The sequence below is a fragment of the Gymnogyps californianus genome, chromosome 12, assembly GCF_018139145.2.
Source record: "Gymnogyps californianus isolate 813 chromosome 12, ASM1813914v2, whole genome shotgun sequence".
Taxonomy (NCBI): domain Eukaryota; kingdom Metazoa; phylum Chordata; class Aves; order Accipitriformes; family Cathartidae; genus Gymnogyps; species Gymnogyps californianus.
In genome coordinates this window covers 18,951,718-18,975,433 of record NC_059482.1, presented here as the reverse complement: position 1 = coordinate 18,975,433, position 23,716 = coordinate 18,951,718, and positions in this window count along the sequence as shown.

Here is a 23,716-nt window from a genome sequence, read left to right as displayed (position 1 = left end):
TAAATACGTTAGAATGATGCCATAATAATTGTGCATGAGCTTGTAGAGAAGAAAGAGTCCTAATTAAGGTACCTGTGCGCCCTGTCAAACTGGGCAAACAGTTGTCAAAAGACACAACGTTGCACACCTGGAGTGTGATGTCACAGGGATAATTGCTCAAGCAGAAAAGTTTGTCTTTTCTAAGTATCAGCTTTATAAAACTGCGCCGTTGTGCATAGGGGCCTGCAAAGAGTGGTGCTGTGGCTTCTGTTTTGATAATCTCCATATTGCTATAGGCTGTGTGAAGAACATGGGAAATCAAAATTAATTATACAGGGTAAACAACTTGGCAAAAAATTAACCCCCCAATTTTCAGTTAGACTTGATTTATTTTAACATTTTTAAGTAAAACACTTCAATTTTTTTGTTTGGTGAGAACACTTTTCATTTATGAAGCTTTTTCATTTATGTATAAAATAAACTCCAGGCCCTTCAGAATGTTCAGTTTTCCAGATCATACCAAAGCTTTGTTTTACATTGAAATATTTTTTTCCTTTGTTCAAAAATCAGATACACACATAACCCCCAAAAATCCGTTTAAGATGACCATCTCTGACCTTTTTTTTTTTAATAGCATTCAGTGAAACAAAAAAAGAAGTTGCTTTGCAACACTAAGCAGAGGGTTGAATTTGAGTGGATGTACAGGCTTGCTTTGTCGCATTAACTGCGTATCCCGCGCAGCCTAAGGCAGTGGTCCCCAGTCTTGTGAGGCCATCGGCTCTTGTTCTGCCCAAGCAAGCACGGTGGGCATCGGTGTATTGGTAATGTTTCTCTGTGGCAAAATGCAATGCCATGTGAGCTATAGTTTGGGAGTCGGTGATCCTGCACTTGGTCATTGTACTGAATAGGATTGTGTTTGGCTTTTGTATGGAAAGCAGCACTTCCCTTGATGGACTTATTTTAAATCTGAAGTCTGCAGCTACTCTTGAGTCAACCAGGAACAGACCAGTAATGGTCATATTCTGCTCTGCGTTCTCGTCTTCATTCTTGCGGTAAGCACAGAAATTACCATCATTTGGAAAAGCTCCTCAGGAGCAAGCACACTGAAGGGCTCCGTGTCCCTATGTCACTAAACCCTTTAAAAACCGACCTTTGTCTTACATCCCTGACATGTAAATGGCTCAGTGAAGTTGCTTGGCCTGGGTTTGGTCTCGCAGCACTGTACATCGAGAGCTGCAGCAGGGAAGTCAGTGGGTTTACACCAGTGGGACCAGAATCGGGCTCCCCCGTGCACGCACACGTGAGTTAAGCAAGCAGGACTTGCCCTTTGTCATGGGCTACTGGCTTCCTTTGCTCTGATGTTCATTTTATTGAATAATGCACCCCGTTGTAAATGGATCAATTGCCAGCATTATGTAACATAAAGAAAGAAAGCTCGCTACATCATTTTTCCATAATTATACAAAAATAAAATGAGTGCATAAACGAGACCAGAAAAGAGCTCTGAGTGTTTACAGAAATAAAAATAAATGAGTGTGTTTTTTAAATTAATATTTTCAAATGTTCAGGTTGAATTAATTTGAGAAATATGAATATGTATTGGTAGTGTTAATTCTTTGGGGTTTTGAAAATTCCTACAACCACATAATTAAATGAGTGCCTTTAGAAATACTGATAAAACCCATTGCCATTCAAATATCCATACAAGACAACAGGGGCTGTAAGCTGTAGGCTTTAGAGATTAGTTTGGCCATGGGCCAGTGTTTATCACAACATTTCCATCTTAGAAGATAAAATTTAATCATTTTTATTTAAATATAAATCAAAATTAATGCAGGTTTTAAAAAAAGGAATGTATAACCTAATCACAATGTCTTTATTTTAGAGATGCTTGCCTCTATTGTCTCTATTCAAAGAAGCACTGCTGTCTTTGTTGTGCTGCTCTTCCTTCAGATTTTTTTTTTCTTCTACAAGGGTGCAAAAAGAAGGGGTGGTTGACCCAAATACAGTCCTATCTCCTAATTTTGCCAAGATCAAAGGCATTTCCTAGCGTTTTATGTGCTGCCTATTGGTGAAGTCTAAAAACACTGTATTTAGGCATTTCTCACTTCCCAGACGCAAACACAGCCAGCCCAGAATTAGGCTTTTGCAGCGCTTCATTCTGTCAGTGCCTTCTCCATGTAATAATACCCAGTACCTGCACACCCTCGTGCGTGCCACCTGCCATAATCAAAATATTTGCCTGAGGTGCCCTAGCTCTGCCTTATCAACTGTCCATGTAGTTTTGCTGAGCTTATGCACATGCACAATGAGTAATCATAATGTAATTTTTTTTCTTATGTGAAAAAGAGATATAAAATAGGCTGGTAGTTTTGAGACAAATTTTGAAAAAATGTAACTGCCTGCTTTTCCAATGAGATTATGGCCAACACGCACAGGAGGCAGCAGGAGTTTCTGGTTGATGTGGTTGTATTTATTGATGCCATTTAGCTGGCTGAAGGAAAGTGCTCCTCTTAAATAGTGGAAAAGTAAAAGCTTGGGTGTTATTTGCAGCAGCCACCAATGTATATGAAGCTTTCTCAACTATACACGTATGTTGTACCTATCTAGGGAAGACAGTGTGGTTACTTTGCTAGTTCTCCATCACCATATTGCAGTTCTCCTAGTGTTACACTGACTTGCAGGCCTGGTATTAGAAATGAACTGTCCTGCCTGCTTTTGTCTGCTTTGGGTAATGGTACGACTTTGTAAAGCAAATATAACTTTTGTTTCAGTTGAGCTAATGAAATGATGTTTGTTAAAGTGTAGTTAAATCAATTCTACGCAAAGCCTGGGAGTCCTCACCTTGCTTCAAATTACAAAGTGCAACAAGGGAGAAAGTTTCAAAACACTGGAGGGTTGAGGAAACCTCTAGCCATCTTGCTGGGATTGTCTGGTAACAGTAATTCTGCTAACAAGCAATGCGCAACTTCGATCAGTGGAAACGCTGCCTTAGGATGCCTGGTTACACCGTACCTTCAGATCAAACAAGTGATCGCAAATGACTTCCTGCACAGAAAGCTCTAAAAGCAGCTTTTTACATTAGGCTTTAATGTGAATGTGTATACACGTAAAAAATGTTAAATGGATACTTAATAATATGTTAATTTTGTTTATAATGGGGGAGCCCTCATGTTAGGTTACAAAAAACCAAAGCTGGTCTTGCAGTATCCTTCATCAGCTAGAGATCACTGCTATAAACTTTCTCTGGGAGAAAAAAATAGAACTGTTCTTTTTCTCATGTAAGAAAGGCAAACTGCATCTGACCTTTAATACAAAAGCAAGTTCAGTGCTATTCCTCAGCTTCATATTGGAATAACATATTAACATGTTTAAAATGTGACCTGCTTGTTATTTTTGCATTCAGAATTTTCTTCTATAGGTGTCTGTTCAGTTGTTTTGCTTCTCCAGCATAGTATCCAGGTCATCTCGTGGAAAAAGACCAATTATTTAGAAAATGGTTAGATTGCTTGATACCGGTAATATGTATATATTAGATGTATAATATACATACATATGCATATATATACACACAGTCATGATCTCAAGCATTGTTTACATATCTCAGCATCAGCTGCATAAATGACTGGAGTGTTTGCTGTGATAAATCATAGCTCCCACTGTCTCCTGTTTCTTCAGCAAACACAGCTGAATTCAAAGCGGAGCTGAAGGTGGATCTATTTCTTCAGCTTCAATGGATTTCCGTGCTTGTTTTGCAGCAGCTCTTGAATACTAAAAGGTAGTTGCTGAGCTCATGCTTCTTGACCTAAGGCTATGTTGGTATTAGTTGTTATAACCCTTTAGCGATTCAGACTAAGTGGGGCACTTCATTAGCTCCAGTTAAAGACAAAACAAAAATGTTTGTTTAAACTAGTAGATCTTAAAGCTGTGTTTCTTTCACACCATTTAGAAGATTTCCCACAAGCTTTCCCCTTGGGGTTGTCTTTAAAAACCAACATTTTTTCAGGTGCTCTACAAACTGAGACTAGCTTCCTGTTACCTCTTCCTCACTCTTAACCCACACAGTGTGTGCACACGTATCTGAAACGTGTTAGTTACATGGCATTTATTTTTCAGACTTCCTGGGGGCAGTAACATACTGCACAAAGTGTATTTCACCTGCTGTCAAGTGAGACTGATTTCCAGTTAAATATTGATGTAAGTGTAAAATAGGTGCTCAGAATGATGCTTTGATGTACATCTTTTCAGTGAATTTCAGATATTGTGTTCTCCCCATTACTGAACAGAAAGTGACACTTGTGAAAACAGAGAGCTAGCAGGGGCAGGCTGGGGAAGTGTCTTTTTGGTGGTGTCTATCCGTGGCACTGCCATTTGAATTGTACTTGTAGGTACCTCACCTTGGCACTGACATGGGGCATCCTTTATACATGTCAAGACTGGCTTTGCAGAAAAGTTACTCTGTATAAACCATTTTAATGGCCAAATGGTGACTATCAGGGAAAGCAGAGGACGCAGGAGCTTATCAAGTAAAGCCAAGGGGAAATATTCCACGGGGAAACTTGTAGCTGCCCTAGGACAGTGGCAGGGCGATGAGCTGGTTGGTGGGAAATTGAGAAATTCATGAAACTTGGGGACTGTTCCTTTTGTTTGAAGGTCTGAATGTTGCCAGCAGAACCCCACCGAGGAGAGGGGCTGTACGCTTAGGGGCTGCCTGTAGGTATGAGGAGGCACAACATTGTGTAACAAGGCTTGTGTAGTTGGATGGACATGCCTAATTCAGGGCACGTGGGGTAGAACTGGTGGTTTGGTTTGCTGGGTTTTTTTTCCTTGACAGACTGTCTTCAGCAACCTGAAAACCAAATTCAGAACTGTGAAGGCTCATACACTTTTCTTGCAGAAAAATGACAACGTTATTGAAAACTATCCATTTGTCTTCAGGGTGAATGTTTCTACCACCTTGCACAAATACCTTCCCACAGGGTAGAAATCGTGCTACGTTCTTTGGTGCCCGCTAAGATTAATCAAGCTGCTTGTGTTTCAACATGTTGTAAAATGAGGTGCTCCATCAAGACAAGAAATAGCTATTGTTTAAACAACTCCTCCAGCATCCTGCTGTTTGATTCTTAGATAACAATGCTATGGGATTTTGGAAAAGCTTTGCCTATCAGGTTAACTGAAGGGAGTTGTTTAAAGGAGCAAATTAGAATCTTAAAAAGCTATGGATGTGGAAAAATAGAGTTATATTTTAATACAACAAAGTCCTAAGAGTATATGAAAGAGCACAGGTTGTTCTGTATGTGATTTGCATTGAATGTAATGAAGTCACTGCAAACTTTGCTGCCTATTACATACCTCATGCTGAACTGGCGCTGCAGTTCAATGCCTGGTCCTCTTGAACACATTGGGAATTGTAGCAGTGTGTACATCATTGATTTTTCTGGATCTTGAGGCACTCTTCAAGGGTGTCACTTCTTATGCAGTTGCCTGTCAGCAAAAAGATAACGTGTAGGCAATGGTTCCACGCATTTTCTGGGATCAGTTGCTGAAGTCGGTAAAGCGTCAGTAGGAATGTTCACAGTAGCATCTTAGTTTTTCTTTACTCTTAGAAAACATTGCTGGTTCAAAGGAGCTGCCGGGGTGACAGAGAAGGTGCGAGGAAGATTTATATTATAACCATTCTTTTGATGACAATTACTCAATTACTGTTTTTATAGCCCATCAAAATGTGTGTGAAGTCTGTGCATCTGCATGTCTAAGCATGCATGTGTATTTTGTGGAAATGTTCTATGTCTAAGGATGCACTGAAATGATCAGTCAAGTCTGAAATGAAAAATAGTAAAACACTGAGGTCTTTTTATTTGCCTGATCTTTCTGATCCTTTGGGGATACACTGGGGTCACATTTAGAAGCTTTTCCTCACAAGACTAAGCCTGTTTCCTTTTTTAATTTTTTTTTTTTAAACAAACACACACCTCCCTCTCCCCAAAAAACAAACCAAAACAAAAAAATCTTATCTAATCACATGCCTCCAGGAACTGGGGCTTTAAATGAAACCCCAGACATCTCCAGATGTGTCCTAAGGACACAGCTGCCAGCAACACCAGGTGGTGTTGTAACAATCAACATTATTATTATTAAAAAAAAAAATTGGCCAGAACATACACAGAAATGTACTGAATAGTAATAAAAAAGTGAATAATAGTTTAAATGCTTTTCAGCTGTTCAATAAGGCAAACAGATGTAGTAACACATACTTGAGAGCATGTTATGTACTTTAAATAGAGAAGTTGAGAGTATCATTTCATCATGGACAAAAAGAAAGAGACAGAATAATAGGCTTATTTCAAAAGGCAAAATTTTAAGGAAGAGTGTAAGAGCTGCTCTGAGTTTTGTATCGGACCAAGTCCTGGGAGCTACAGTAAGCTACACTTGATTGGAGAAGACCTGCTGCACCAAGGTAAGTGGTTTCATGAAACAAAGATTCCCGAGATGCAGTTAAATAAAAGATTTTTGAGAAGTTGCCAAACTGTTAAAGGCACCTAACATTGGAGTATTTGTGCAGGCAAGAAAGCTAATGATAATGAAAGGTGAAATGTTTAATGGAGAATGCCTTGTAAATTTTCATATGGCATCAAAACCTGTGAGACAACCTGGTTGAAATGCAGCAAGCACAGCTTGGAAGTGGTGAAAAGGCTGAAATTTTGGTGTGAGGAATTGTGACTTAGTGTCAGTCAAATGGGAATGCATCAAAAACCACCTAAATCCTTGTGTTAAGGCGTAGGTGCTACCACTCTTTTGGTGGGAAAGTAAGAAAAATTCAGTGAATGAATTTGCTGGAATCACATATAACTATTCGTACAGATGTAAGTAAAAATCTTCTTGCATGTGTTAATATTATGTAGTTATTACTAGTAGCAGCCCTTACAGCATTGTCTCAGAAACTTGGGCTCCCAAGCGGGAGCACTGTCGATGGCTTTTGCCCAGGAGGGCGGTTGGGTCGGAGTCCTCTCAGATCCCTTCTCCATTTCCCTTGTCACTGTGTTTCTCACCCTCCCCTGACTCTTTGTTTTCATCCAGCTTCCTTCTTCCTCGGCCAGTCCCACAATCCCTGAGCATGCCCTGTGTGCCTCCCTCTCTCCTCTCTGTGCTTCTCTGAGATGGTGTTTATCACCTGGCTTTGTTATTTCTGATTTGGTGATTTTTCTGCCTCTGAAGATTCCCATTTCTGGCCATGTTGCAAGGGCAGGATCTCCCAGGTACTCTCCCTCCATGGCTAGTGTTAGGCTGGAGTCTGGCTGGTGAGGTTACCAACCTATTTTATTGCTTCCCTAGATTCTCCCAGCAGTGGGAAGGACTAAGAGCAGCTAGGACCAGGCTCCCAAGAGCCTGAAGCCTCTAATGATACTGCAGGACTACAAAGCTAACTAGAATTCCTGGTGTACCGAGTCTGGATACGGCTTTAAGCCACCCAGTGAAGCCTCAGAGTTGTGGATGCTTGGTTTCCCTTTCCTTCTCAAAACAATGTGGTGCTATATGTTCTTGGACCAGAAGCAAAAAGTTGTGACATATGGACAAATAGTTTGAAATCAGTGGGATAACTCAGAATAGTGCGATAGCTTGCTTGAAATGAGAGTAACAGAATCTGTCCCTTACTGACATTGGCAGAAATGCAATTGCTGACAAAGGTGTCTTCAACCAGAAGGTCAAGGTTTCATTCCAAGTGTTTGCTCACCAAGGTGTGCGGGATCTGTAGCAGTGAAGTCCTCTACACCCTACCCCCATACAGAATTTTCAGAAAATACAGGAGATGTTAACATAGAGTTTTAATAACAAGTTTTTATTTATGTAGTTATATAGAAAAGCTACGTATTTCCTATGCCAGTTAAATATATGTACAGGAAATGCTCCTGTAAGTCTGAAAAGCTGTCTTCTATCAACAAGAGCAAACATTTCAAAGTTAATGCCAATAAATCACAGATGCTGCCTTTTAACCATCATTATCCTTATTCCCTGGAAAGGGGTGAGTTCAGGCTGAAGCATCAGCCCTGATTTTCTGCCCTGACTTTAAATTTCCATACATTTTGAATTTGTCATACATTTAGCATTACTTCAATGCGTTTCCTGTGTGTGGTTGAATACAAAGAGCAGGAGGTCACGAGAGGCATCACCTTGTTATATCCAGAGGTCAAAGCTAAGAGAGTGTCAGTTTCCATTTTAGGCTTTTGTGGCATAGTTGACATTATATATACTCTTAGGTATGCAATGCAAATCACATTCCTGCAAGCTAATTATAGGATAAATGTAGCCACTTAACTAGGCAGCAGGCATGTCATCTCAGCATGGAGCTATCATATTATATACATTTGCTGTCTACTGTATAATTAACAGGATAAAAATATTACTGCCAGATACCATAAAAAAAATTAACACTATCTTAATTGTCTTTTCAGCTCAGGTATAGCCTATTACCATTTCAAAAAAGACCTTCTCTAATACACTAGAATTTTAAACTTCATTTGCTGAAGATGCCGTTAATCCCTTTTCACACTTTGATCTGCCATTGTGATACCTTTGGACTTTGACTTTTCTGTTTTGCTTTTGAACTCTCCTTAAAAACTATTACTGAGATTTAGTGGCTTAAAATTTGAGGTTGCTCAGAACTCTGTTTGATTTTTAAAAACTTAGTGACAGTGCATTTGGATTTTACCATAACAGAGATGTATGCAGCCTGTAATAAGCTTTTGCGTAGGGCACCTTGTTTCCAGGCTCTGGACATCCTTCTTGTTTAATCCAAATTTTGTGGTTTTCTAATCTCTCATTTTTAATGTGTATCCTATAACATTCGCTGCTGTCTTGTACATGGCTATAAATGAGTGGAGTTTTTGAAAGTTTAATCATAATTCTAACTGCAGTATGCTTTCATCAATATTTGTGTAATATTTTGATGAAAAGTGGCTGATTCCTCCCCCTCCTTGTAAAATTGCTGTAATCTCTGTGATCTGAATGCAACATCACTGCTGATGTTAACTGCAGTTTGTAACTCTCGCTTTGTGAAACTGTGTTGGGAATCTCTACAATATGAATGTGGGGTTTGCCACTTGGAATTAATTATATAATGGCTCACATTCAGAAAATATTAAGAATACATGTTTATTTTCAGGTCTTTGTGTAGTAATTAAAGCTGAAAACTTTCATTAATTTAATGAATTGCTCCTGAATTATTTGCTACAGCAGTTTGGAAATTGCTCTTGGTCCTAGAAAATATACCTGTGTTACAGACCTGTAAAACCCAGTAACTGGAGAGAAGATTGAGATAAATGTAGCACCATTTAATCTGGCAAAGCTTTCTCTGTTATTTCTGTTGCAGTAGGTCTGTAGGAATCTTAGGTAGTTCTTGCATATTTACTTAAATGTTGACATCAGTAATGACACACATGGCTAACAGATTTTCCACATGTTTTCCTCCCTGGATGACATCTTCCTACTCCATCAGGACTCAAAGTCTGATTGTGGAGGCTGTTGATTGATTGCTTAGAGCACATGAGGTTTGGGGAAAACACAAGAATGACAGTTTATATAAATATCCTAATAAGACACTTTTTTCTAGGTTTACCCTAACTTTATTTTTCTCTGACCTAGAAATGATTTTTATAGGTGTACAAAACCCCACAGATACTTTAGAAACACAGTTGACTCACTCAGACATCTTGTTAGCATTTTGTACTTAATTGCTTCTTTCTCTGCTTACCCAGGGGGGAATTGTACATGCCAAGATGGAGCTCTACGAGATCTAATAGGAGAAAAAAAGGAAATAATGACTAGTCTTCCAAATCATTCTCAGTGGTCCAGGAGATGAGGGGGGGTGTTTTTCCCTGGCAGTGAAACCCCAAAATGTGCAACTGGCTCATCCAATGTCTCTTAAATTTTCAGATTAGGAATGGTATTTTTATTACACTCCATCTTTTTACATAAAGAGCCCATTTTAAGCACTGTATAAGCTACTTGTGGAAAAAGTAGCTACTATCTGTAGAAGTCACTTTAAAAAGAATATTGTTACCCCTGAAAGCGTTGCTGCTTTGTGTGAGCCTCTGGAAAAAGGAAGATAGCTTTATGACAGCCTCTTTTCTCTATGAAGACCAAAGGGCAGCCTAATATTATATGTACGGATACAGCTTTAATAGCAAATTGCCAAAAGGGTTTTTTTAGAAAATAAGAGACCTCCAAGATGATGTTTGCATATTTACATATAAATCCACAGAGGGATATATGAATATGCCATGCTGATACCTGTCTTGCTAAAGCTATGGAAGGGAGTAATAGTATTTTTTTTTTCATGCTGAGCTACTCACACACAGAAGTGATTAGCGAATTTCCAGATATATGGAAGCTCAAAATGATCATATTTTAAAGGATTTTTTCCAGGACCAAAGGGAAGTGCCAGCCTTGGCTCTCCATCTCCGCAAATGTAGCTATTTTCCACAAAGGGGTATGTGCTGGAATTTCTTCCCTGTATTCAAGACAGAAAGCAAGTGATTTCCTTTTATCAACAGATTTGAAACATAACACAAATTTGGAATTTTAACATTTTATGCTTGCATGTCCTAAAAAAAAATCAAAAAAATTTAAATATCAGACAACTATATTTCCTTATGTAGCCCTTTCAACAGTCTTGTCCACAAAATTTTCTACTGATTTTGGTGATAATGCCAAGACTAATCTCTGGAGACAAAATGAATAATTCTGTACCTGAACAATGGACTACTCAGACTAGAGTCATCTTAAAAAGCACGACAGTATGAAGAGTGTTTCTCCAGACCATCTACAGTCACGCTGTCTCTTGACTTTTGTGCTGCCAGACTGAAGGATTTGGTTTCCAACGTTTCCAGGGCTCTCGGACTGGGGCTGTCACGACGTTCCCTCACTTCAGGCACATTCTTCCTCTTTCACTGTAGTGAATACATTAGAGGGTTTTTAAAGGACAGAGCAACGTTAATCCTAATAGCCTTAGGTTTGAGACTCCATGCTGTTGGCTGATAAACCAGCCTGTCTCCTTCCACACCCAGAACATTTATTCACTTTACTGGCTTTATCTTCCCCAATGTCCTCGGTGATTTATCCTTTTAATCTCTCTGAATCAGTTATAGCTACTATTCCTTTAACTATGGCTAAGTGTTGGAAAATTCTTTTTGAATTGATGCAGTTCTAGAAAGGTTTTGCCAATCAGTTGTGTGATATCTTGTTCTCAGGATTAAAAATGACCTTGCCTGGAGCATGTTAGAAGATTAAACAGCAGCTCTCGGTGCTCCAGGGAGCTAACAGTGGTGTCCAGCTCCTCATTCAACAGTTCTGAGGAGAGTTCCTCAGTTTAACCCCAGGGTCTGCAAAACAATCCTTTTGTTGACTGGGCTTGCATGAGAGGGGAGGAAGAAAGTAACGGTACTCTTCTGATGCCACTCACTGGGGTTTGTGCAGATGTTTTTGATGACATGGTCTCTGCTTGACTCTGCCTTGGTAAGATTCAGCTAAAGTCCCTGGGGAGTCGGGGTTAATTTGCTTGGGGTCCCGTCTCCCAGAGGCTTGTAGTGACATCTGAATATATTTTTCTAATTCGTAGAAAATGTTCCTGTTTTGCAGGTACAAGTTCCCTTGATGTAGCTTCTAGCTGTTCTCAAATCACTTGTTAGAGGAGCCTATAAACTGAAGAGAATTAAATGTAGCTGTGTAATACTTCTGTCCAGAGGTGTACTTACGCTTGGTAGCCCAGAACTTTTACAGACATGGGCGTTCATCGGTCTGGACATCAGGGATGCCCAGACGTTAGTTCAGAGATTTCTTTGTTATTCATCTCTGAACTTTCTACCCCTTGGGCAGAACTATGTGGTGAAATAACAAATTATGCAAAAGTTAGGTGTACCTTCTTTCAGGAGATCTGAAGTCCATTTAGTCAGCTGTTTTTACTGCTTGGTCCTGTAATCCAAGCTTGTCCCTATGTTGTTTTAAGAGATGGGTCTTGCTTTAATTGCAACAATACTTGAATAGCAGTATTATTGTGATGATAAACACATCCTAGGTACCTCTTCAGTTAATTTTACACAGTCTGCAGTGGTCATTTACATTTTAAAATGTATCCTATATATCTTTGTAAAGGAAGCTAGATAGGCTTAATCCAGCTCTGGTGACCCCAAGAGAAGTGACAACCTCTGCTTTATTAGTCATGACTACGAGCATGGTTCTCTCTTATCATGACTTCTGACTGTCTGGTACAATGAAGATTTACAGAAATACATGATCTGCTAATCCTCTATGTTTAAAGGAAGAGTACAGGGATTATATGGTCATTCTCTTACTGTCATGACCAGATATCATGGTGGGCGTTATGAGAGTTGATATTTGGAACATCTTTGGAAACACTGGAAGCTGTTTTAATAGCACCTTAGCTGTGAATTAAGCTGTCATCACTCAGTGATCACTGCTCTCTTATGGCTATTTTCCAGTAAGTCTGGTCTGCCTATAGATAAGAATGCTCAGCTCTTCTTGATTTTGATGAGGGCTGTGTGCTTGAAGCTGCAATCAGAATTAGCAAGGAAATGGTAACAGGGAGATGGTGGTTTGAGAACAGAGAATTTTAAAACTCTCTTGATATGCCAAAAGAAGGGAAACTAGCTCCCATGTTGCTATTTTCTCCAAAATGTTTTGTTGTTTAGGCTATATTGATTCAATAACTCCCTTCTTCCTCAGATGCTTTCTTAGATATCTGTATAATGTGGGGAAAAGACATCTTTGGTCTGCTGTTCTAAATGCTTACCACTAAATAAACACAAGATTCTTCATAGTTTAAGAAGAATGAAGGTAATGGCTGCCAATTTACAGCTTTCTGGAATCAGATAAGGCTTTCTGTTTCAGTCTTATGTGGGCAACCTCAGTGCTTTGATGTCAACTGTACAAGAACTGATAGCCACACTTGAAACTGTGTTTCATCACAACCATTTCCTTCTGCCTGAAGTTCACATTGCAGATACCTTCGTGCTTCATATTATTTCTTCTAGCAATAGAACTGCAAAGCACTCTGCGAATAGGTTTTGACTCTAAATTGTTGGACTTTGTATCTCTCGGCAGGCCTTTGAAGCATAATTCGGTGTAGAAATGAAACATAATGGTACCAAATGTTACTCATATCTTTTAGGAATATTAATATGGTCCATACGAGACAGAGGACTTGGAAACATGCAGATGGAGGTCAAAGGAAGAGAAGAGACGCCCTAATAGACAGAAAAATAACTCAGTAATCTTATAAGATTTTCTTTTACATCTCAAAGTTTATAGAGGTGGGGTTGAGGCTGTGACATCTTCATTAGAATCGATGATTAGGTAACACAACTCAATCCTTATTACAGAATAAGGAGAGAGACCAGATAGGTTGCTGATCTATGACCTGCTGAGGTCTATGGATCCATTCCCGTTATTGGTGTTGCTGATTTAAATGTGTTAGGTGTTGGGATCTACTTTGCTCCTCACTTATGATAGTGGTATGACAGAGCATGTGTTGCTTGGTTCACCCCAACCTAAAAAGGGATCCATGACAGGCGTACATGCTTTTTATTGCATGCAACAACTATATAGAATAGTTGCCAGCATAGAAAGCTATATCGTATGACGTTACTGAACACTGTTTTTTGGGTAGATAGAGAAGTGGACAACATTGGCTTGGTTTAATCTCAAACATTGCATTTTTTTTTTTTCTCACTTCACAAAGCATACAATTGAAATGAATGCTTAGCTGCATTTTAACTTGTCTTACATGCGAATCAGTAAAAAGTCTAAGAAAGTTGTTTAGTTAGTGAAAGCATATTTTTAAAAAAATAATATTCATGTTAAAAAACGCAGTAAACTGATTGCGGTAGTATTTTTGCAAAATACCAAGGCCAGTTGGAGTATGTGGAAGGGGAATTGATTTCCTCTGGGCGAAAGATATTTTGGTTTTTGTTCAGATACATGAAAAAATTGCCATTTATGTTTTGATTTGTTGTTGATTCCTAGATACTCACTCTGGAGTAGTTCTGATTTACTCCCTTATAAATGTTAGAAGAGTGGGTAATTAAATGTATTTTGTGACCTTTATGTGCCTTAAGGAAAGAGACATGATTATCTTATCTCGTGTCACTTTTGGGCCTTTGTAGCCATCTAACTAGAATAATATTCTGCAACTTAGTGCACTGGATCAATGCCTGCTCCATTAAATGAAAGACATAGCTAAAGATGCACCATGAAACCAGCTTCTCAAACTAGTGCTGTTTCACATATATATCGTGTCCATTTCCATACAGATTCCTTTTTCACATTTTGTTCATTGTTGTGAATAACAACATGAAAGTGCTTATGTATCCCATGGACTCTTTCTGTCTTCTTCAGTACTAATTTTGAACTAGAATCTGTTTATAAATTCATGTTTTATTACTGTAATTTTTAACAAGCTACTTGCTCCTTCAAAGTTGAATTTTCAAAATGCAAATTCTTCACCTACACAATTTAGCAAGGAATGGTGGTAGATTTTCCTCTTGACAGATGAGCATAAGAAACCCTCTTTGTTTCTGTCGTATCAAGGAAGCTTATTCTCAAATTCTCCTTGTCGTGTTTTGGGAAATAGCTGTCAAAAATTAACTTCTGCTAATTGTAGCAACTCTAAATCACAGAAACTGAAGGCATGTTTGCCATATATTGCTAAAACATTCCTCATTGCATAACAAAGATAAATCGGTGCAAAAAATACACAATGCATGTCTTTCCTATATAGAAGGTGACAAGCTTTCACTGAGACAATCTTGTCTTGGGTGAATTAGACATTTTTAATTATACACCATAGACTTCAAATACTAACATCAATTTACTTGTAGGAAAGGCACGATTTTTATATGTACAGGAGCTAATTTACACACTTTGTTCCCTCTGTGTATTTTTTTGCAAAATGTGCCTCACAATGTGTTGAACTATAAGTTAGCATCTGCTTAGATGTGTCTTTTTCCGGGCTTATGTATATATTCACAAGTAATGTGAATCAGGTTGTGAAATAGTTGGAGTTGTGGACACCGAGTCCACACTGTACATGTTTCAGCGGGTTCTTACTTGTCCCGTGGACTGTGAATGCCTGTTGGGCTGGAGTGCCTTAGGTGTGGTCCTGTAAGGCATCTTCCAATTTAGTTTCATCCAAAAGAGGTCTAGCTCATGCATTCCAATATAGCTCCATGATGGGATCCAGCACACAGATTGGGGGGTTGCTTCTAAAGCACATTAATTATTTGAGCTAAAACACTAATGTGTTTTTGTCCATAGAGTACATGCATACAAGTTCTTGAGAGTACTAAAACCATTGTGTGTTGCTGGTGACCTTTTTTAAAAAAGAAATGTGGCATTTCTTTGTGTGTGTGAAAAAGCCTGTGACATCATCTGCAGGTGGGACAGAGCATAATTGGTAGGATATTGGTGGAGCCTCCTGAGGGAACTGCTTTAAGAACAATTTCCTGCTATTCACTTAAGTGCTGCACTTTCTTTCAGTGACATCTCTCCACTGCTCACCTTCTACGTCACCTCAGCTTCAGTATCAACTGTTTTCCAGCATATGGTTGGGAAGAGGTGACATCAGGGTTAATGCCTTCAGAAGACAAACATCAAAATAGTCATGGAGCTAAGGCCATTAAATATAATAAAACAGATATGTTACGCCAGGTCTTCAGCTAATTTATGCTAATGTCTGTCTGTTACCCATAGTGGAGCTATGAGGATTTACTTGAACTGGAGATTTGGCCCACGCATCCAAGCTATTCTTGAATAATTTGGCACTAATAACCAGGGTTTATATATTTATTTTCATATGCATGAGATTAACTTTTAACTCAAACGCTTGTGAAAAGTGAGCCGCCTGTGCGCTGTTGTGCACAACCACCAATGCTTATTGCTGTGTGCAGTTCTCACCACTGCCTGACTACACTTGCACTGAGCTTGAGGTGTGAAACTGGGGTTCAGATCTACTCACAGCCTGTGTGGTTGAGAGATGGATGTATGGGAACTGTGGTTCAAGCTCTGCTTTTTTATTAATGTGAGATCAGACATTTGCCCAAAACGACTTTCAGAAACTTCGTCTTATATGTGGTGACTAAGGCATGGTAGTTCTTCTGCTTAAAGAGTTCTTTAATTTAGTCCACAGATGCTTCTGTCCTTTTTTTTTTTTTTTTTTTAATCCAGAATGAGGGGATAGGGACATGATCAAGTTTATCCATTAGACTTCTACTGCTTGCCGTTTTGCTAGAAAAATTATATCCCATTAATGACTACAGAATTTGGGTGAGCCTGTCCTAAAACAAGCTCTGTGTGTGTTGAGGGTTGAATAATGGAAAGGTTTTTCCTAACCAGCTTTGCTGAGTGGTTTCTGGTTTGTCAGTGTGGTGATTTCGTGTTAGCGAGGGAAATGGGGTAAAATTTGTCTCTGAGGATGATGAAGAAAGCTGGGGCAGATTTCAAGTTTATCAATGAAGGACAGAGATGTTTGATACAGTTCAGCACAGGAGAAGTTGGTCTTTAAAGTTCACACCTTAAATTATTCCAAGATGGAGCATTGATAGGGATTAATACAACATTTAGACTTCAAGAATTTACAACATGGGCATTTGCAGTCAAAATGCAGACTTAAACCTTGGTAAATCTCTCATCTTACCTCTGTAACATAATCAAGACTTTAGTTTTCAAATAGTTGACATTTTAGTTAAATATACGTGTTCATTGTTATTTTTTCCCTTTTCAGGAAATCCTGAAGACTGAGACTGTGGGTTTTGGGTTTCTTTTCCAGATTTTGCACTCTTCCTTTTTATTCTCATTAATGACCAGAAACATTATCACATTTTTTTAACACATTATATTAATTGAAATAATGCTTAAGTAATGGACTGGATAAAAAGATCTTGACTTGGTCCAAGAGTTTGGCAAATAATCCCCATTACCAGCCACCCAAAATGACTTCTTTACACTTGTGCCAATTTACAGCATGTTTTGTAACATGTCGTTAAATGAAACCATTTGAAGTGACTCTCCACATCAGCGTACTGTATCATGGCACATCAAAACTAAAAAAAAAAACCTGTCACCCAAATGCATATTCCATTTAAGTTGCATTTATGTGGGTCATTCACAGACACTTAAATGTATTCCCATTTTTTGCCCCTTAGAATTAGGGGTGTTCGATGAAATTAAGAGAAGAGGCATTTACCTCTGTTTTTCAAGATCAGTCTCGAAATTGCAGGCAACCATGACATGGATGTTTGGCTGACAAAGATCCATAGTATGTCCCCTCTACTTGATGTTCTTTAGTTTCTTCCTTTTGCTGCTGTGGAAATGTATTAGTGCAACGGAGAAGTCTGTTACCTGTAGCTGTTAATTCTCAAATTTTATGCAGTTATTTTTCAAGGATTTTTTTGTTACGTGAATGTCTAAGGATTAACATTTCTTTGCAGCTGCCAGTATTTCTTAAATTGTTTCTCTTTCGGTTCGACATAGTTTCCCAGGGACTTGCGTGGCTCTTGAGACAGAATAGATTCAGATTAGGGCTGGATTTGTTGTAATAAAACGTGCAGAAACATAATTTGTGACAGTTTCTGTCTTAAAAATTTATCAGCCCCATTAACTGCTTATGCTCACTGACACAACCATCTCAAGCAGTTAGAGACAAGGGAGTTGCTGATGAGGTTTGAAGGACTTCAGCTTACTACATTTGCCTTGCCTTATCATCTAACCTTTCTACTGTTTTAAGGTTGTTTTGAGCATGGAATAAGCTGAAACGCCTGAGAGTCCAGCCTCAGCAATGGCTTTAAGCTAATCCACTGCCGTGCATCTGGGATCTGTCTTACCTTACAGCAGAGTATAACATTCCTGCCCATCTTTCAACAGCTTGGTATAAAAGGATATAAATTTTGATACTGCTACTACTGAAACATAAGAAATCCTTAAAGATCTTGTGGCCACATTCCTTTTGCTAGTTACTGCTTTTCTAGGGTGATGCTTATGCCCTTTGGATGCCCCCTCTTTCTCTCCCTTGTGTTTGTGATATACAGGGAAGATGCTTCAAGGGCAATTGTTACTTTGCTTGTGTCACACAAAAAAGGACTGCATGGCATCTTGCCTGCAACAAGAAGGAAAGAGGAATGTAAAGAGAATTTGAGATGGAAGATTGAGAGAGAGAAGTGTATATTTGTACTAATACTGATAAGGCCATTCAGAGAGAAAATGTTTTACAGCTGCCAGTAGTCCTAAAGAAGCAGGTTCCTCTGGTCCCAGTCCCAATCTGTAGACTACAGAAGCTTGCCTCAGATAAGAACTTCCTTTTTAAGGCTGCTATAGCTGCATCTGTGAGGATCCCCTCAGAAGTTTTGCATTGTAAGGTCTTATTTCATTCTGAAATCTGCTGACATGACTAGGAAAAACTGCACCAGCATCAATGAGTTTTGAATGACACCCTTACAGCATCAGTCTCGAAAAATGTGACAAGATATACCAAGGGACTGTCTAGTATGCTTTATTCTCTAACCCATAACTTTATATCATGAAAATGAATGTTTTTTCACTGGACTGCAAGACGGGTTTGTTTCTGAGAGGTTAGATCTATAATTGCTTATGACTCTTTTATCTAAAAATATTTGCAAATGGGAATCATCTAAATCCTGAAGATATTTACTGTGTACGCTACAGAAAATCAATGATGAGAAATTAAAGCAGCCTGTGAGATTACCTATCATCTTCTGTATCAAACTATGTTGATGCTTGTGTCTGACATGAGAGGAACAGGCCCACAGAAACAGTATTTTGAGATAAGCCACCTGCATTACAAAGGCTTGATGTTTAACACGGACCATAACTTCAAATTTTCTCATGATTAGATGGCATGATTCCTCATTCATCAGCACCGTTTTAATGCAGTTGACAATAGCCAGACATGCAATTAATTTACACTTAAATTTTAATTGTCAGTTGCGTTTTATTTGGTCCTCCTAATATCCAAGTCATGTCATTTTGCCATGCAAAAAATAAGCTTTGATGAGAATAAAAGACTGCAATTATGGGAATGCATAACAATAGAAATATATTGCTGGTGGTCTCACTGTACGGTCTGTTGAAGTCAATGTCAAAAGTCCAATTAGATCAACTGATCACTGACTGACCAACAAGCCACACCCTTTCAATTAGACTACAAGTCAATGCGATTGTGAGTTTTCATTGATTATGTTTTTAACTCAAAAATCAAAAAAAAATTTTAAAAACATCATATAAACGTTTGTAAGATGTGCTGAAATGAACTAAATGACAGCATTTACAATCTTCACCATTTTGATTTCACCCATTTTCCTTACTGAATTTTTGAACTGTGCCTGTTGATAGGTTCTGTTTGTGATCAGATTTTATTTAGTGAGTGATGGATGCACACAACCAGATGCAGAAGTGCATTCTAGGAGGTTAACTGGCATAAAGTCTGTTTTGAACACTTAGCTTTCACATGAAAATTATTTATAATGTTAATATTAGTTGGTAAAAGATTCTCTGAGTAGCACAGGCAACATATCTGAGTATCTCTGAAGACAATTGATATGAAATGTTTAGCAAAAAGAATCTCAGAAACTCAGATTTTGTCTAGGTACATCCATTTCACAACAACAAAATAATCTTTTAAAAACTGCTGCGGAGCTTTTCTATGCAGGATCTCCGCCAAGATGGGAGTCTTATATACAGATGTTTCATATGGACAAAAAGTTGGTATTAAAGTGAGTCTCTCCTCTATATTTAAACTTGTTTGTCATGGTAGGTATTAGAAATTAATCAAAATCCTAAGAGGAGTTGTCTATTCTGTCTGAAACTCTTAAACAGATGACATTTTGCTTTTCAGTGAAGGAAACAGAATTTGTGTTGTTTTTCTGAAATAAACACACTGAATTCCTCAAGTTTTCTCTCCTGCCTCCTTCAAGTCTACTGTAAGTGATAAAGGAAATGGAAACAGATTTCAGTATAGATTTTTATTTTTCCTTGGATTATGAATGGTTCAGGTTAAGGTAATGTCTTCAGTTTGTGCCAGGTACAGGGCTCACACATTTTTTTTCAAGGGTATATCAGTTTTATATTCTTTTATACATGGGGAAAAAAACCCCAACCTTTCCATCTTGTACTTCAGTTCCTTTTTTTTGTTTTTCCATTCTCTGTTGTGGATCGTGGGAACACTAGTAATTTCAAAATTACTCTTGTATCACTTTCTGTTCATCTATGCTGCTGTGTTTGTTCAATCCTTTGGTGGCCTTTGCATACTCTTAAAATACTTCCTTTTCCACATAATTTTCTACATTTATTTCCCTCTTATTCTTTATCTAGCCCAAAGCATCCATCCCACTGCACCCCTTCTCTCTGCTTGACTATGCCTTGCTATTGTAACAGTAGTGGTCTCTATCTGACGTTTTCAGATTACAGTTTATCCTTCCTCTTAAAGATAGCTGCTTGGCAGAGACTACAAAGAGCTCACCAGGTGTTCTAGGTTCACTGTGGAAAATGGTTTCACACGGTTGTTGTAGATTCCCATGATCTTGAAACAGTTGAGTGAGTGAATAGGAAACTGAATCTTTCATGGCTGACGTAGCTTTCATAGCTCCTATTGCTTCTCCGTCTTGTGATACCTAGTAATGTGAGATCACTTACCACATTGAGTTTGGGGCGATTTATTGTTTTAGACACACCATCATGCTTCCTTCTTCAGGGTTTTTGAGTAGAAACTTGGGTTTAGTCTGTGTTTCTGACCCACGATGGGAATGGTTTTAGTGCACCGCTGCCGTATTAGGACTGTGCAAGCATTCCCAGTCTAATGTTCAGATAATACAGCCTTCTGTAAACTATCCCATCAGGTCTGGTTTATGTGCAAATCACAAGCTTTACTTTTGCAAATGGTTCCAATTTTTGTGTGAGTGATCAAAGGGTTGCGGCACAATGGGATCATTTACTCCAGAGATGTGTCTGGATCAAAGGTTAACATTTTTTGCATGGAATATTCACTTCTAGCATTGGTTGAACACTGTACAGTTTAGCTGGAAGCAATGGTCAGGGATACGTTTTCCTTTAAGAAATTAAAGAAAGTAATGCCAAGCAGAGAATTACAGCACATGACTCACAAGGCCAAGAAGAAATGGTGGTGAAACTAAATCAAACAGAAAGGAAGCTGGTTCAAAGAGATAATGCAGCAAAGGTGATGTGAGACATACAGAAATGTAATTTTGATAATTGAAAGAAAGGAACAGTGTCTCTATCCAAGACACACAAGCCATAACGCCAGAACTTTGCACAACCCGGTCCGACAGAGCATAGCTCACGCAGACTTAACGAGGCTGCACTCGTGTTTCATCTGGGCTGGGATCTGCCCCTCCATAAATCCCTGCTGCTTGAGCTCACTTGAGGTGAGCGAGCCCCGGGTGGACGGGGGAGGCCAGCTTCACCGGGTAGCTGAAGCAGTGATCACCACCCACTTGCCTGTGTGGCAGTGTCCCTGGAAGAGGCAAACTTGATGCCTTTGCTCAGTGCTATTCCCGTGCACCCTTTGGGGGCTCTCCGTCTCGTGACAGGGAGACTTTCTTGGCCTCGTTTGGTGGACACACAAATCTTTGCCCAGGCAACTCACTTGGCGGGTTTTCTTTGAGGGATTTATGGTTCCTCCCTTACATCTCGTGTAGCTTGGTTGCGTAAATGGTTTGAATGTTGAGATTAAAATATAAATTGTGACAGTTTAGTGAACTGAACCACACCACTTAATTATTATTTTTTTGTCTGCTTTGAGAGTTTAGCCCTGGAGAGCATATTGTTACACCATACAGAGTTATTAGCCTACAGTGTACTAATTTCTGGTTTGACTTCATAAGGGTCTTTTTGACATTAGATGGTATCCTTATGTGCAACAGAAAAAGCAATCTCTGCTTCTTTTCTCAAGCATGTACTGATGTTGTTGCTGGGCAATCATTAGCTTAAATTTCATTTGCAAATAAATAAATAAAGCCAACTTCTCATTAATAAGAAATTGGTATGTGTGCAAGTCTGTTCTTTTAAACCCTCATAACTCAGCCAAATAAAAACAGATTTTCACCGGACTACCAAAAGGCACATGTCCAACCTAGAAAGTGCATTTAATAACGTCCCCCCCTTCTGCTGCTATTTTTTTTTTTTTTTTTTACATTGACATTAATCTCCTGTGCACATTTGGAATTTGGAATGGAGTCATTTTCTAACTGCAGTGCTTCCAATTTTAAATATTCTGTTTCCTTTCAGTTTTTCCAAGCAATTCAAAGATTAGTAACACTGTAAAACATCTAAAAGCATGCTGGAAGTTTCCTGCTGCTTCAAGTGTTGTGTTATGTTATCTTTGGAATAATTTTAAGGTCCCACTGGTGTAGTATAACAAGTTATTATGTCATGGAGCTTATTAGTATGCCTATGGGAAACATTAATTCACACTGACATCATACTAAGTTTTTCAATAAATCAGGGGGTTTTTTCGTTGTTTTTTTTTTTTTTAAGAAATGGTGATTTTTTTTTTAATGAAAAGAAAAAGTGATCAGATTATTTTTCATACGTGTTGGGACGTGAGCTGAATGGCTTGGAGGATGTGCGTCATTATCTCAGCAATGGCCTCTGCATTGTTGCAGGGAATGGAAAGAGCAGGGTTTTGGGTGGTTTGAAAGATCTTTATTTTTCTAGCATATAGATGTTATTATAAAAGACTTTTTACTCTGTGATTAGCACAGCAGGCTTAAATTGCCTGGGCTCTGGTCATTATTATTTCTGTAATCCCAAAAGTTTATGATATTATTCAGGATCTAAAAAATGACAAAGTAGACTTAAATTTGGTAAGGATTTAATGTGTGATGCATTCCTTTTGGAGCTGAAAAGTCTGGTTTTGTTGACACAGAGAACTGAAAAATGACCACAGACCACAAAGGTCCCGAAGCATTGCCAGGGAAAATGTATAAAAACGGAGCTGCCTTTACTGTGCTGTCTGTATGCAATTGATTTTATTCCTGTTTCCCAGCTATACTGTTACTTAAAAAAAAAACAAAAACAAACTATTTAAGCTGTTGATTTGTCTGTGGATGATGAATTAAACTAAGAATTGAATTTAACTTCCATAAGATAGCTAAACTATTATTATTCCATTAAGGCGTCTGGCATTTTATGAGCATTAATTGACTGCCCAGATACATAACTGCAAATGCAGTTGTGTAGTTGGAGACCAAGTAGCAGACCCTTTCTTATGTGTACCACATCAACTTTTGAGATTGCAGAATGACCAGAGTTAATTCCCACTTGGGTTTGGTTTGCCTATGCGAATACACGCAGCTTCGCTGTTGTGAATACATCACAGGGGGCTTGCTGAAAATTTGGGCCTCCACACCGGTGGTATTTCAGATTGAATAAATTCACTATAGAGCAATGTTTTGCATGTGGGATATATTTCTTGGTAAGTACTGCTTGCCACAATCGGATCATGAAAGCTCTCAGTGTTTCTAAATAAAAGGCCAGTTATGACAAGTGTGAGCATATTCCATGAATAATGTTGATCCATGCTCTAAAAAATACTTTATAGGAAAGGTTTTTGGCATATCAGCCTTTTGCTGCGGAAGGGCTGGGGTTATTCCCTTGGACTCAGCAGCACACCGGTGGGGTTACAACGCTCCACAGT